The sequence below is a fragment of the Camelus dromedarius genome, chromosome Y (assembly GCF_036321535.1).
Source record: "Camelus dromedarius isolate mCamDro1 chromosome Y, mCamDro1.pat, whole genome shotgun sequence".
Taxonomy (NCBI): Eukaryota; Metazoa; Chordata; class Mammalia; order Artiodactyla; family Camelidae; genus Camelus; species Camelus dromedarius.
Window position 1 is genome coordinate 18,309,579 of NC_087473.1, and position 17,213 is coordinate 18,326,791.

Consider the following 17,213-nt stretch of genomic DNA (forward strand, 5'->3'; position numbering starts at 1 on the left):
CATCACACTAAAAGCATAAAATTCCTCCTTTTTTTTTTTTTTTTTTAATTTCAGAGTAGGTACTGGGGATTGAACCCAACACCTCCTGCAAGCTAAACACTCACTCTACCCCTGAGCTAGACTCTGCCCTCAAGGCACAAAATTCTTACACTCTGCAAGCTATTGTCTTACTAATATGTGAAAATGCTTTGCTATATCGCCCCGAGGTTCACAAGACAACGCCAACTTCTTCGTAGAAGAACTCAATGGTGAGATATTTTCCCCCCTAATTTGTGCCCTACAAGTGAGTTTCAGTCTTTCCTCCCACTCAGGACGGGGAAAACTTTCATGTAAAGAAGGAAATTTTTTCTCTTTAATAAACACTGAAAGTCTTTTTAGGGGGTACCTTCATTTTAAGCATGCATGCTTTTGTCCATTTCTTTTTTTTTCTTTAAAGAAATAGCATTTGTCTGAGTTTGGCCTCCCGGGGTCTGGAACAGGGGAGTTGAGAGTCAATATCCTTGGTACCCTGATTTCTGATAAGAAATCTGGATCTGGCCTTCATCCCCGTTTCTGGCAGAGAGCCCCCTCCTAAACCGCTGGGAATTTCCTGTGATCAGAGCAATTACGGTGCCATTTGTTACGTTAATGGAGTGGTGTTTGCATTGCCCCCTCTTCACCTAAGGAGAGGGGCTGGTCGCCAGGGGACCCAACCCGGAGGCTAGAGGGTTGGAACTTTCAACCCCATCCCTGGACCTCCGGGGCGGGGAGAGGCTGCAGGTGGATTCTGTCCCCCGTGGCCAATGATGGGATCAGGCACACCTGGGAAATGAAAGCTTATAAAACCCAGGAGGTCAGGGTTCGGAGAGCTTCCGGGTTGGTGGACGCCTGGTGCCTGGGGGAGGACCGGGAAGCCTGCACTGCTTCCCTGAGGCTTCCCTGAGCATCTTTGTTTGCAAAACGGTGAGTTTTATCGCTTTGGGTCCTGAACTGTTTCTCTGAGTTCCAGGAGCTGCTCTGTTGGGGGACGGTGGGAGGGGAGGTCCTTGGGACCAGTGGGTCAAAAGCACAGGTCGCAACTTGAACTACTGATTGGCATCTGAATCGTAGTGGGGGAAGGGGGCAGCCGTGTGGGGTCCGGTGCTCGTCCAGGTAGAAAGTGTCAGAGCTGAGGGAGCTGGTTGGTGGTGAGGACCCCCCTCCCCCGCAGCCCACCTTTGTACCCTCCCCACCCTCATTGGAATTGGTGACCAGACCTCTTCCTAGTGCCTCAAGGATGCTGTGTGCTAAGTCCCTTCTGTCCTGTCCTTTTTTTTTTTCCGAAATGTTTATTTTTATTTGTTTTACCGAGTTGGTTTCTGCGGCGTTTACCTCTGAGACGGTGGGGAATTGGAGGCTGAAATAAAATTTGTTTTTAATGGTCGTGAAAAGGCGGCCATCAGAATTTCATTAATCAGTCCCTCAGATGAGCAGATGGTTCTCGGTGTGGAAAGGATCGGCTTGTTTCTTAGTTACTTGTGGCAGAATTACGTTTCATTTGCTGCAGCCGTTTCAGAGTTAATAAAGCTAAACAAGCTGCTAGATTGAAATGGAAAACGAATGGACGCTGGGGACGGACCGGCGCCTCTGAGCCGAGACTCCATTTTCCAGCCTTTAAACAGTTTATTTGGGATTCAATAATTCATTTTGGAAAAGAAAATCTTCAAATGCACTGAGATGTGGAATGCAAAAATGTGAAGCCCTGTTTTTCACTTTTTCATCATCTTAATGAGAATCTGAGGTTGTTTTTTAATTTAAATATATATTATGTACCTTAATATAAACCTAAGCTATTAACATGCCATTATATCTATAAATATATATCTACCTAGCATTTAACATATATAAACGTTATTTATAAACATGTTTATATATCTATAACATATCTTTATATAACACTTTATATATGTAAACTTTTTGTATACATGTTTATAAATATATCTGTAACATTTTATATAGTTATAAACATTGTATATAAACATGTATATATCTATAAATATAACATCTATATATAACTTATGTAAACATTGTTATAGATAAACATGTTTATATCTATATATTATCTATATATAATACTTTATATAACATGTAAACATTGTTATATATAACATCTTTAAAACTATGTAAGCTTTTTATATACATGTTTATAAATATATATGTAACATTTTATATAAACATTGTATATAAATGTTCATATATCTAAATATATTATCTATATATAATACTTTATATAATATGTAAACATTGTTATATATAACGTATCTTTATATGACACTTTATATATGTAAACTTTTTATATACCTGTTTATAAATATATCTATTGTAACATTGTATATAATTATAAACATTGTATATAAATATGTTTATATATCTATAAATATATTTCTATATGTAACACTTATATAAACATTGTTATATATAAACATGTTTATGTATCTATAAATATGTCTACATGTAACACTTTGGTATGTAAACATTGTTACATATAAACATTTTTTGCTATAAATATAACATGTAATATATAGACATATTCTACATAAACATAACATGTTACTAGTTTAAGTATGTTAACAGATGTATATGTTCATTAATATGTTTACATATGTGCATATATAAATTGAAATTTTGAACCATTATCTTGTTATTCTCTATCGTAGAAATGATGGCAAGTGAATTATAAGTAAACTTAACAAGGGAAAGAATCTATGCATAGCTAGATCGGTCACAGATTCAGAAGCAAGTTCTCTAAAGATTGAGAAAGCTGAACTCCTTTGATAAGACCCCAGGCTTACCGAAGGCCGTTCAGTCCGGTGGTAGATTCTGTGAGACCACGTACTCCACCGCGGCCGCTTCTGAGCTGAGGACTGACCCAACCCAGTCGTCCTTTGAAAACAGTCATCATCTGCATTTTGTAAAATGCTAAGACTGTGACTAATTCTAATTAGTCTAATTGTAATTCGAAGACTAATTAAATAGTAAGCTAATTCTAAGGTAAACATGAACTCATTTGAAGGGTATGCAGTCAACACAAACTGAAATAAATTAACTGTAAATTCATTTCAGTGCATCAGAAATCCCTAGGTCTCAAAACAAGCAGAACATTTAGCTGGATCTCTGACGGTAACATATATAAACAAACAAGAGGGATATTTACTCCCAAAAGAAACATTAAAATAAATGAAAGGGGACCCATTTTTAGCAAGAAAAAAATGATTTTTGGTATATTTCATTGTGGATGGCTGTGTGCTGCACTCTCCTGAATGATGTCTTTTTAATCCACCACAATCTGCTTCTGTACTTATCCAACCACCTAGACTCTAACAAAGCAAGATGTGCTGGTGAAGTCCCAGCTGCCAGAGCACCTCTGCTATTTTTGTCTCTTTTAGGAATTTTGCCCTCTGATTGGGTTTCTTAAAGATACTGCAGAGGGAGAATTGGTTAGCATCTTGGAGTCAAGCCATCCACAGGTCACAGATTGGATTAAGTTTTGAACCTTACAGCCCTGGGTGGGAAAATTCCTACATTGATGAAATTCTCTTGGTATTTTGGGCAGATGCCCACGTCAGCAAGTTTAACCCTTCCTTTATTTCAATCTCAATAGCAGTCATGATTGAAAGGCAGGAATCTGAGCATAAACTGACTACTGCAAACCAGGCTAGATCATAAGAATATAAATAACAGATGTTATTATTTTTTGGGTGGTAAGAAGTACTTAATGTCTAGCAACTGACTAAATCGATGTTAGAAAAATGCAAGGGAAGAAAAGATAGATTGTTACATAATTCTGAAAAGTTTGATCAACAGGGAGTTGGCACCATTTTAAACAAATGATGAAATTAGAGATAAAACACAAATTGGGGTAATTTTAATGACATTATTTTAAATGCTCTCAAATTGATGGAGGAACTATAAACATGATTGAGTTTTTTTGTTTGGTTGGTTTGGGTTTTCTGTTGTTTTCTGTAATGACCTATTTAACGTGCATGCATTGGCTCACCGTCATTGAAAAAAAAAAAACAGAACTCTCTTTTTCTGTTCAATTTCTTGAGACCTCTTAGCCGAGTGCTTTATATTTTCCTCTTCAATCGTCTCTAAAACAATTCTTCATGCTTCTAAAGAAAAGTTCTGCCTGATGCCCCGGTGGTGAATTCGTGTTGCTATCCCTTTGTCCAAACCCATAAAATCCACCACGTTAACAGCAAACCCTAATGTAAACTGTGGACCTTGGGTCGTGACCACGTGGGTCTTTAGGGTCATCCGCTGTAACAAATGGACCATCTGCAGAGGGCGATGCTGGTAGCAGGGAGGCTGTGCGTGTGCGCGGGCAGACGGGCACATGGGAAATCTCTATACCTTCCTCTCGGTTTTCCTGTGAACCTAACACTGCTCCTAAAAAAAACAGTCTATTGAAGGAAGGGAGGGAGGGAGGGAGGAAGGAAGGAAGGAGGAAGGAAGGAAGGAAGGAATAGAAAAGGTGGGTCTTTATTCTTTCAAAAGATGAAGGGAGAGTCAAGTGGATTTTGATTCATGCTCTGAGCAGTTGTCTCTGGGCCACAGTAGGTTGAACACTCAATCTGGACCGATCAGTAGGTTCTGGGTTAGTTGCTACTTCAGGACGCACAAACGCCGATTCGGCACACCTCGATTCCAGGACCCGAATACAGACCCTTGTGCATCGACCAAAAACTCTTCTCAAAATAGCTCTCCCCCAACCCTCAGGTCTTGCAGCTGGATCACCAGTAAGAGACCTTTCCTGGGAGCGATGCCCTGGTTCTCCTCTGAGAGCAGGTCTTGATCAAAGACAGCATCCTTTACGTTTTCTTCCATCCCTGTTCCTTCTAAAGGATAGCTCCTTCTAGGAAGACGTATTTCCTTGGTCCTAGTGGTCGGCCCAGGTGACAGCAACGTGGACTGGATCTCACCAGCATCTCATAAAGCTCACTTACTTCTCACACATGGACGTCTGCCCTCCTTGCTCTAGCAGGACTGAGAGGAGTCATTCAAGTGTAATTCAACCCCCTCCTCCCCACCCCCTGGTTAGATTATTTTGTCCTCTTGTCTCCTAGACGTAGGAGAAGCAGACAACGAAATTGAACCTTTCCCCACCATGCACTCATTGAATATTTGCACCTTAGATGAACGTCCTGTACTCTTACAGATGCAGTGATACAGGACAGGCTTCCATTCTGTTAATGAAGTTGAATATCAGAGTAATTTTGCGCCTGGGGGTGAACTGACTTGGATTCTGTGATGGACAGTTGCCTTTGTATTTGGAGAGAAGGTTAGAGGGGCTGATTGCAGAGTCAGAATACCACCAGCCTTTCCTGAGTGGAATGGGAAGATCACCCTCACAGTGATGATGACGTCCACTTTTATCATGTCTCACCTCCAGAAGGGTCGTAAATAGCGGAACAACTCCCTAAGTACGAATGAATATGAGAATTATCCCGCAGGCAACTAAAACGTGTCAGGGCTTTAACAGAGTGCAGCAAAGGGACCCAGCTATTCAGGACGGGAAATGAACGGAAACATATCCACCTAAAAGGGAGTTGACGGGGCGGGAGGTCATTATGCAATCTGGAGCTGGTCCGTGGATTCAGGGGTGAGATTTTCCCACAAGTAGTTAGGAAAGTGAGATGAAAAAAAAAAAAAAAAGAAAAAGAAAAAAGTCCTCCAGAAATAAGACTTTGAAATCAAGAAGGAATAGGAGTTCTCCTTTAAAGAAGTGCTGGCCGATCCCATTTCAATGTGTAACTAAAGATATTCTGTGTCCCTCAGTAGGAACACCCCTGCTGCTTAGCTAAAAATAGACATAGAAACAGAATCCGCCAACAGTAACCATTTCATACATGAGTTCCGTTTACAAAGCATTGTGAGTGTCTGGGAGGTGGTCTACATCTGGTCTCGTAAGGCAGTTGAGCCCACATCACTAAGTCTGTGTTCATGGGAAAACAAATCAAGTTAGCATTTCAGGTGCCACGTGAGTCTGTCTGCTGATGGAGAATGCCATACTTTTAGGTTTTCCTTTAATATTCCATTTGCAGTGAGAGGCGCACGTTGTAAATAGATATTTCTGTCTTCTAGTCTTTATCAGTCTTGGTCCTGGGTTGTTTTGAAGCTCCTGCCTCTGTTTGATGGCTGTGTTCACCGTGCATTTATAGACTCAGGCTTCTGGGTCTTCATGGTTGAGGACCAGCACCTGTAACATAACGCAATCGATTCTTAGGAAATAATCCAAGACACGCTCTTATGACATATCACTTGTTCATATAGATATTTTACCCTTTTGGAATGTCTTTGGCTGGATATATAGAATAAACCAGGGAAAATGTGCGATGAGGTCCTTTGTTCCTGCAGCCAAAACCCCTATATTGAGTATCATTAAAATGCAGGAATGAACGGTGATGTATGCAACCCGAGCAAAGGTTGCAAATTAGCAGACTGTGTAGTTAAACTGCATTTTCGTTACAAGATTCTCTGTCCTTTTAAATATATGCGTTATAGTCAACATTATTTAAAGACACAGATGCAAAGAAAATGTGTAACTTTCAAGGGCGCACAAGGAATTCAGGTCGGTGGTGTCATAATTCATAGACTCACGTTGGTGAGTACTTCTGGGTGAAGGTATATACCAAGTGCTTTTACATATTATATATAAATAAAATTTGACGCTGCCCAGATGTTAATGTGCATAATTTCTTCCCACCTTGTGAGGCACTTATATATATTTTCTTGCCTTCAGCACCGCCACCACTGGCACCAACAGCCAAATTCTCAGCTAAGGAAAGGAGCAGTGGTTTGGGCTTCAGAATGTCTCAAACGTTTTCGGCTATTGGTGTTCCCTGTTTCCATCCCCAAACCGTAGATACTTCATAAACATTATCCAGCTGTTTATCAGCACTTGTCTGAAAGAAGTTTCTCTGTGAAGCTGGCTCTGTGCCTTTGTGGGAAATGAATGGCTCGTGTCTGGGCGGGTCCTCCTCTGAGCTCTCTCTGCAAACCCCGTACTGTATGGTTTTCTCTCATTTTAAAGTCAAGTCTTAAAATTATGTAAAGTCCTTCAACTTTGTTCTTTTACTTTTTGTTATCCCAAAATATGGGATGAGCATGACTAGTCTGTATTTATTTTGATTCAGCTCATATTTAATTGCTTTCCACGCTACTCTAGACAGATTTACCAATGTGGATTCCTACCTATTGCATTGCACTTATTAATATTTTTTTTCAAAATTCATTTTATTTAATCTCGACTATCTGAATGAAATTGTTTTTGCATTCATTTGCATGTAAGTCCGCCCAACATTGAAATATTTGAAAAACATTCAAAATGTGAATTCTCAGCTTGGTAATCTGGCCCTTACATTTCTTATTTTCATTGATTTTTATTGAGGTATAGTTGATTTGTAACATTATGTTTCAAGTGTACAACACAGTGGTTCACAGTTTTTAAAAATTATACTCCATTTGTAGTTATTATAAAATATTGGCTGTGTTCCCTGTGTTGTACAGTGTATCCTTGTAGCTTACTTATTTTATACATAGTAGTTTTTAGCTCTTAATCCCGGAACCCCATCTTGCCTCTCCCTGCTCCTTGCTGGTCACCACTAGCTTGTTTTCTGTGTCTATGAGTCTGTTTCTATTTGGCTGTACTCACTGGTTTTCTTTTTCAGGTTACACTTACAAGTGATATCATATCGTATTTGTCTTTCTCTGTCTGACTTATTTTACTCAGCATAATGCCCTCCAGGTCCATCCATGTTGCTGCAAATGGCATTATTTCACTCTTTTTTATGGCTGTATAGTATTCCTTTGTATGTATGTATGTATGTATGTATGTATGTACACACACACACACACGTATTTTTTCTTTTTCAGTTAAAAGTTTTAATGTAGTTCCCAAATACATTTCATATGTGTATCTTCTTTATCCAGTCCTCTGTTGATGGACACAGGTTGCTTCCATGTCTTGGCTGCTGTAAACACTGGGGAGCAGGTATCTTTTCAAATTACAGGTTTTCTCCAGATAATACCCAAGAGTGGGATTGTGGAGTTGTATGTTAACTCTACTTTTAATTTTTTGAGGCACCTCCATGCTATTCTCCATAGTGGCTTCACCAGTTGACATTCCTGCCAGCTGTGTACTGGGGTTCCCTGTTCTCCACATCCTGGCCACCATTTGTTATCTGTGTTCTTTTTTAGGGCCAGCCATTCTGACAGGTGTGAGGTGACATCTGACTGTGGTTCTCACTTGCATTTCCCTGATGATTAGTGATGCTGAGCATGTTTTCATGTGCATGTTGGCCATCTGTGTGTCTTTGGAAAAATCTATGAATAGTTTTTGAAAATTGCTGAGTTGCAATTGATGTGTTAGATAAACTTGCACGTGCCATTTATACACTACATATGTATAGTCTCCTGACATACATACCAGACTCCTTGAAGCACCTGGTCACTCCTACTGGTGACTCACCTTCAGATGTACGCATGAAGGGCCACGTCCAGTTAGGGTAACAGAAACCTCGCTGTGGGTTTCAGAAGAGGGGGCTGACAGAAGGGACCGACTAGAGAGGTGATACACAGCTGCACAGAACAGCCACTGAGGACAGGACAGTCTGTGAAGGTGAGGCTCAGACAGAACCCCAGGGAACAGTGCTCCACGGGCACCATGGTGCATCCGAGTGTGAGTGATGGGGATCCTGTAGGAAGCCAGGCTTGTGGGAACCAAAGCCCACAGCCAAGAGGAAGAAAAGCACCCTTGGGTTTCTCCTCCCCACTTTTGGGTTCCCTTCAGTGCCTGCCCTGCTGTGACGCAGGGAAAAGCCGACGGTCACGCTGTGGTCTCGTCTACCAGGTGCATTGCAGGGTTGCAGAGGAGCCCCAGGTAGACCTGTTGGCCGTTCTCACCTGCTGTCAATCCAGCGGCCGGGTCCTCCAGGTAGACGTCACGCGACGAGTCAGGAAACCAGAACACCCGACGGAGGCTGTCTCGACTCACCAGAGCCGGAAATTTGATCAGACGGGAGGTTGAGGAGGAAACAGGGCAGGACAGCCAGGCAAATTTGAAGTACTTTTCTCCGTATCTCATCCCAGAAGTCTTCCCTGCTCCTGAGATGTGGCTCCGTGGAAGACAGTGGTGGTTTTCCTGAGTTAAGAGACAGCAGTTTTTAAAAGCTGGGCTGCAAACCCATCCCCGGCGCTGCAGACTCCTGACCACCTGTATCACCGGCCGCAGGTCCTCCCATCAGCCCTTGGTCAGGACAGCCTCGGGGCTTTGCCTTTGGATGCTGTGAATCTGGGGACCCTGGGAACCGTGACTTGCTTCCTTCACATTTTTTGCGCCCTTTTCCATTCAAGTCTTGCTTCTCACCCCAGGAGGACAAGAAAAATCAGCAAATGAATCAAATGAAGGTCTGTTTTGGGGATGCTGCTTGGAAGCTGAATCACCCAAAAAAAAAAAAAAAAAAAGAAGAAAACAAAACCCAAAAAGAGGTACTTGAGCAAATCTCTAAAAAGACCGTTTCAAAGCAGCTTTATTATTTTGGAGGGACAGGAGCCGACATCCCGCTCAGGGTCCTTGGGAATGCGAAATGCTAATGTGAGAGACAACAGGATAGGATAAAGAAATTCTGAAAGGTGGGGATACGTGACTTCCTCCCACTGATGAAAGAAACCCATTTTTGAAAGGAGATGGCAGATTTTAATCTCTCTTCTGCTACAGTGTTTTGCATTCGATTTGCGTTAATAACACTCTGACCCAACATACTGACGTGTGCAGCCTTGTCTGGGGTGACTGACAGCTTGGGTGATGCATGGTAGCCACCCCCTCCACCCAAACTGAACTTTGACAGGTGCTTTTCAGCGACTCCTTTTAAATTCAGGGAACATGAGGCTTGTTTTCCTCTGAAATCTGGCTTCTGAGAGACGTAGTGAAGGAGAAACGAATGGCTGAATCTCTGGCTCGAAAGACAGAGGTGGTTGTCAGCAGGACTGTGTCCCTGAAAACGCAGAATGTATCCTGTGCGACTCCAGGGAGGTTAAATTTAGTTGCATAAAATAATTTTTGTTTTAAATGACAGTTCGGGGCCACCTGTGGGTTATAACGCTCATTTGCCGGTTCAGCTACAATCAGCCCCTTTAATTTACAATGCGTCCCTCCTCACCACCGAAACACAGAATGTTTTCTTGTGTAATGAGACCACTTATCAATGAGATGAAGGAGAAATGGGACACAGTGATGAGTGTTCTGTTGCAGGCATCCGTGGTTGCTATAACCACAGGATTCCTCACATCTTTCTTTTAAATATCACCCTTGTTGCATGTGATTACTGTTGAATTCTTGCATCTTCCTCCAGCAAAAATTGCTAAGATTTGTAAGACGGGAAGGATTTCCTTTATGGAACTTCACAGGGAAACTGAACGTAGTCGGTGTCAGTCCTGTGTCCCGACGTAAAGAAAACCCTGAGACGTGTCTGTTAAGAAATGTAAGTTCTGTGCAGGTTGAGGTTTTTTCAAAGTCAAAGGTCAATTTTCTTTTCCGTACAGTGCAGGACCCTGTTTTAGGAAACCTTGCTCAAAGAAAAATAAAAATTTGGCGAAAGAAAGAAGCTATTTGATGAAAACAGACCCTGAGTGCAGCAAAAGAAAGCTTTTTTTTTTTTTTTTGTCCTAAGTTGCACATCAAAATACTACGCTGCTTGGAAATTGTGTTCCCTTTAGTTCCAGAGAAAGTTTCCGTGGCCTCCCTGGTATAGAGCCGGGACTCTCGCTACTGCTGGCCGAGCCTCACGGAGAAGCCCCAAAAGAAAGGCTTTCGACTCAACTGTCTGACAATGTAGATCCGGAAACGCTCGGCAGTGTGGTCACAGATGAATGACCAGCCAGGCTCTTTCTTTATTTTACAATTAAAGAGTGTCCCAAATGCGATGTGCTCAGTGCAGAGGGTCATGAATAACACTAATTCGAACGCTTCGGGAAATGCATTCCGTGGGGAGGAGTCCTTGAATTGCACAGAACCCAGAGAAATGCGTAAACCAAGATTCCTGCTTTCAAAATTGTCGGTCTGTAAAACAGACGAACAGCAAGGTCCTACTGTGCAGCACGGGGAACTGTATTTAATGTCTTGTAATAACCTGCAACAAAAGATATAGATATATAGGTGTATAACTGAATCCCCTTGCTGTACACCCGAAGTTAACACAGCATTCTGAATCAACTCTACTTCAGTTTGAAAAATTTTTTTTAAATAAAATTAAAGATAGCTCAGGGGTAGAGCGTGTGCTTAGCAAGCACGAGGTCCTGGGCTCAACCCCCAGTACCCCAGTTAAAAAAGAAAAAAATAAACCTAATTAATAAATAATAATAAATAATAAATAAAATAATAAATAAAAAAAAGAAGGTGCAGGAGGTAAAAAGCAACTGACGTGTTTGCCCATTTCCGTGAACACGCACATGACGTCTGTTCACAAAGTGGGAGGAGCTGTGGTTGGCAACGGGCTAACACAACTTGCATTCCTTTTGTCTCGGTCACAATCACAGTCAGAAGGAGGCTCTCTGCCTCTGTCTGGCCCGAGCCTTAGGCAGTTGCAGTAAGTAAGCCGTTATAGAATTACCGGGCGGACTCAAAATTTGGGGACAGTGCCGACACTGCCCCCAGCCTTAACCGCATTATTTTCCAGAAACTTCTAGTCTTTTTTCTTTTCACTGAGCTCAATTAGAAGGACCACCTCCCTCCCAAAACAGGACGCCTGCACACAGAACTTCTAATTAATGCCATTATTTACCTTCAGGTGCAAAGGGATCTGAGCTGGAGTGACTAGCGTTACACCCGCCCAGGGAAAGGCTCTGTTAAGACACGCGCTCTTGGCCGTTGACCCTCACGGTGCTGACCCCTCTGCACACCCCCCCCCCACCACGTTAGGTGTCCACACGTAACGGAGCTGTGAAAAGCAACCTCGACCCTGCAAACTTGACAAAGAGGAGAACGCACGGGACCGCGATCGTCAATAAACAAAATCCTAAAAATGCGCAGTCTGTGAGGGTGTGCCCTGCGTTTGCCAACCGAGTGCTGATTTACATCCTTAATCGCGACTCCCCCCCTGCTATGACACGGATCATCCTCTGCCCCCAGAACTGTCCCTACCCACCTGTAAAAGCCTCGTTGTCTTTCTCTTCTGCTCACTTGGACACACCAGTTGGCAGGACCTGCTTTTGCTGTTGCCACTTCTGTTTCTGATTTGACTTGCTTTGATCATCAGTTGGCTTTTTCTGCTGGTTTGCAACGTGACGTATCCATTGCAGGAAGGTCTCCTCCCTGTCTGCCTTTATGCACGGTTCATGCCTCCCAGCTCAGGCATTTCTGTAGGAATAGATATATTCTGTAGGGTATATATGTATATAAAATATATGTATTTTCATAATCCATGTCTGCCTAAATTGTATTTAAATCATTCCACCCTGTTACTGTGTTTTTAGTAGTTACTGAACGTTTTGTTCATCCACTTAAGGGTATCTCTGCAGACATGACCTAAACCTGCAGGAAATCAGAAAGATCCAAACATGGTATGCTTAGAAAATGCACACTTTGGATGGCATGTGTGCTACTTTAATAAAGGATCTGAAATGTTAAAAATATTTATTTTATACACACACACACACACACACACACATTGTGGCACTGTGTGTGTGTATTTGCAACTCTGTATCCTGCAGAAGTAGAAAAAAACTCGTATTTCTCTGTCCAGGCACACGTGAGAGGAACCAATCCTACCCTCTCCAGCTCCAGATGCAGACCGTGATGACTTCACACACATTTTCATGTAGGGGAGACCTACACACAGGGGTCCAGAATATATTACAAATAATTAGAAATAATTCCCATGGTCCATTGTCTTGGTGGCTGTTGGCTCTTCCAACTGGTTACAAAACTTTGTAGCCTGCAGCCTCCTTAACTCAAGCGATGCTGGAACATCTGGGTAACATTGTATCCAAGCGATGCTGGCACATCTGGGTGAATTTGTACCCCGTGAGGACAGGTGTCATGATCCATGTGCAAGCTATCATCTAAATTTGGCTCTCGTTCGCTCTTCCATCAAATATTTATTGAGTTTCTACCGTACTCCGGTCACCAGGCAGGCAGATAAGATTGGGGAGCAGAATTAGTGCGAGCCCCCTGCCCCTCAGTGGGCACGGCATTCACTCCTAACCCCGCAGCGAAGTGTATACAAAAGGGATAAAAACGTCGTGGAAATCGAAGGGGGACAGCACGTGGCAACTGCAAGATGGGCCGTGCCATGCGGACCTCTGCTGAAAAGCTGCCTCAAAGCTGGTGGCTTAGGCGTGAGCTCTGAGCGGGGCTTTGATTCTGGGTGTAGTTGACACGCTGAGGGCCGGCCCCGCTGGCACAGCCGTTCAGAGTGGGGTGCGGGATTGACGGGGCTGGAACAGGGCATCCATGCCAAGTTCACCAGTTCAAAGGCTCACCTGCAAGGAGAAGGGACTCGACCCCTGCCGGCTTCTTGCCCATCTCAGACACGAGGCAGCCTGTCCTTAGAAGGAGGTGGTCACACACGCGCAGACACCTGTGTTCAGTAAAATCAAGCAAAGACACAGGACCTCACGCCCTCAAGACTTCGGGCGCCTTTGGAGGGGAAACCCCACGTACAGCATGTAAATTTATGACAATCGCCCACTTCCCTTTCAGTGTGGCCCCCTTCCTGGGACATTGAAAAACAACAACAAACAGGAGCTATTTGGATTTAATTTACATTCTTGAGGACGCATGGTTCTAAGTATCTCGTCACATCCTAATTCGCAGATCTGCCTCTAATGGCCGACAGGACACAAGAAAATAATAGTGTCAACAAATATATGTGACATTTTACCGCGTTATGGCTGCTCATTTTGGCAAGTTTTTAAAAACAAAACATTGCCTCCTTTTTTATTTTTATTTTTTGCTTCTTTTAATATTTTAATTGAAGTGTTGTTGGTTTACGATGTGTTAGTTTCAGGCGTACAGCATAGTGATTCAGTTTTACACATATATTCTTTTTTAATATGTTGATTTTTTTTACTGAGGTGTAGTCCGTTTACAATGTGGTGTCAGTTTCTGGTGTACAGCATCATGTTTCAGTCATACATACACATACATACATTCTTTTTCATACTCTTTTCCATTATAGTTTATTGCAGAATATTGACTATAGTTCCCTGTGCTGTACAGTAGGACCTTGTTGTTTATCTGTTTTATATATAATAGTGTGTATATGTTCATCCCAAACTCCTAATTTATCCTTCCCCCTACTTCCCTTTGGTAACCGTAAGTTTGTTTTCTATGTCTGTGAGTCTGTTTCTGGTTTGTACATAAATTCATTTGTATTATATATTTTTCTTAGATTCCACATAGAAGTGGTATCTTATGGTATTTTTCTTTCTCTGGCTTACTTCTCTTAGTATGACAATCTCCAGGTCCATCCATGTTGCTGCAAATGGCATTATTTCATTCTTTTTTATGGCTGAGTAGTATTCCATGGTGTAAATAGACCACAGCTTCTTTATCCAGTCATCTGTCAGTGGACATTTAGGCTGTTTCCATGTCTTGGCTATTGTAAATAGTGCTGCTATGAACATTGGGGTGCAGGTGTCTGTTTGAATTAAGGTTCCCTCTGGATATATGCCCAGGAGTGGGATTCCTGGGTCATAGATAGGGTAACTACTTTTAAAAACATTGCCTCTTTGAATTTTTCCAAGAACTCCTTCTATCTCTTGCTTCACGGGAATAATCATTATCTTAAATCATCCTGGTTGCTGGCAGAATTCAGCTTCTTGCCGTGCTGGGGCCCCATATCCTCTCTGGCTGGCTGTTAAGGGCTGTCTCCAGCAGGTAGAGGATGCCCCCCACTTCTTATCCAGTGGCTCATTCTTCCCCCAAAAGCCAGCGGTGGTGCATTGGGTCCTGTTCACGTCGGATCACCCGGACTCCCCCACTCTGAAACACCCTGTGATTAGATTTAACTCATCTGGGTAACCTCCCCATCTCGGACCCTTAACTTAATGACATCTACCAAATAGGCTGTTTGCTGTGGATCATAAAATGTGCACGTGTTCTGGAGGTTTGGATATGGACATTTTTGTGTGTGTGTGTGTGGCGGGGGTCAGCATTCTCGACCACAGACAATGTTTTAAATTGAAGGAATGCCTTGTACCATCCTGGAGGAGCTTGGGACATAACCATGATGGTAATGGTGACAATCACATTATAAATAGGAGCATAAAGTTCTTGTAGTGACCAGAACGATAGTGTGAAACCTGCTACTTGCCGGGAAGACTTTCTCAGGTAAAGCATACGTCATGTGCAATTCAGAGGCACATCCAGGTCCCGATCAAGCATGAGATGACATTTTCTTGGGTGGCGAATTCCTCTCTCTTGAGGGACTTCAGCGTCTCCTCTTCTTGATCCGCGTCCCCTATCTGATGGCCCTTGTCTGATGCAGGTGATGGATGGCCCAAGGCCAAGGAGATCACACTGACGGTGGTTACCACCCAGGGCCCATTTCCAAAGTCTTTTTAGTGAGGGGAGAATCCTCTGGGATCGGGGACCAGTCCCCGTTCTGACGGGAGACTCCATCGCTTAGGAAGATGCGCAAACTCTTAGTACCTTGTCGAGGGTGAATAATGGTACCCTGCGGAGGAAATGATTTCAGCCAGAGTGGAGGAGAATTCTATGCTGTCAAATGAAGCCCCACCCCAGTTAAAATTTATCAACAGTGCTATTTGCAATTTTATATATATATATATATATATAAGCTCAAAAATAAAGGTTTATTACATGCACTATTGCATAACATTTTCAAGCATTTAAAATTGCCTTGACAACCCAGTTTCCCAGGGTGGTAATGACTACTTGAGCAGGGTGACATTTAGATGAACAAGGATATCACATGTTCACAGTCAATGACACCCCAGAACGCATTCTCTGGTTTCAGAATTTTTCTGAAGTGGTTATCCTTTGTAAATCTCAAACTCCCACATTTATCCCTTCCCGCCCCCTTTGCCTGGTAACCATGAGATTGTTTACTGTGTCTGCGATTCTCTGTTTCTGTTTGGTAGTTGAGTTCATTAGGGTCCTCTTTTTTTCTTTTTTTTTTTTAGATTCCACATATAAGAGATCTCATATGGTATTTGTGTTTCTCTTTCTGGCTCACTTCACTTAGAATGATGATCTCCAGGTCCATCCATGTTGCTGCAAATGGCATTGTTATATTTGCAAATGGCATTATTTTATTTAGATTTTTTTTAACTGAAAATTCATTTATTTATTTATTTTTTGATCTATCTTTGGCTTTTCTTCGGAAACGAGATGAGCCCAGCTGTTGGAGAGGAACAGCTGGCAGCGGGCGGATTATCTCAGTCTTCAAAGAGCAACGGTTATTGTTCAAAGAAACATTGTCACCATCATTCTTGCAACGGCCCGCTCTTCCACTGCCGAATGCAACTGAAACCAGCCTTTGTGAAGGGTGTTTTCTCTGCGAGTTATTGTAATAAAATTTATCCTTGTGTTCCGTGACATCACCGCCTCTGCTGGCTCTCGGATTTATATAATGTTTTTTTCTGCTTCCATTAGGCGTGTCTCTTCTGATCTTCTTAGTTTAATAGGCACTCAAGGACCCAATAATTGAGCCTCTGTGTTTTGCAGTCAGTCTGTTTCACTGGTCAAAACTCAGTTTTAGATACATAGATAGTAAATAGGAGAATGTAGGTAGAGGTGATAGATACATGATATATACATAGATACAGACTGATAGATACAGATTTATAATTATTTACAATATATGTATATATTTTTTATACCTGCGTGAGATGATGGGTGTTCACTAATTCCTGGTTATGAAACTTCAAAACATTACGATGTAAACCTCAGACTTACATAGTGCTTTCTGTCGGTTACAGCTCCATAAAGCTGTAAGAAAAGAAATGATGTAACTGTATGTGTAAGCATAACAGATGTAATGGATACACAATGATATACAGACAATGTGTGTGTGCACGCATCAATTTCTGCAGTTATGTGTTTTATATACAAGCACATAGTCCCATCATTTAAATACATCCCCATGTACAGTATGCAGGTACACATGTGCATGTACACATGCATGTTTCCAATCCCCCTATGACCCACATCATTGCAAATCTGTACTCAG

The 17,213-nt window shown here is 42.2% G+C and overlaps 1 long non-coding RNA gene across 1 annotated transcript in view; it reads left to right on the forward strand.

Moving 5' to 3' along the window:
- Window positions 1–860: 860 nt before the first annotated feature.
- Window positions 861–17,213, forward strand: part of LOC135320451 (uncharacterized) — a 180,542-nt gene continuing 164,189 nt past the window's right edge. The window contains exon 1 of the long non-coding RNA XR_010379603.1: window positions 861–942. This is a non-coding gene — a long non-coding RNA (uncharacterized LOC135320451). The remainder of the gene's footprint in view (window positions 943–17,213) is intronic.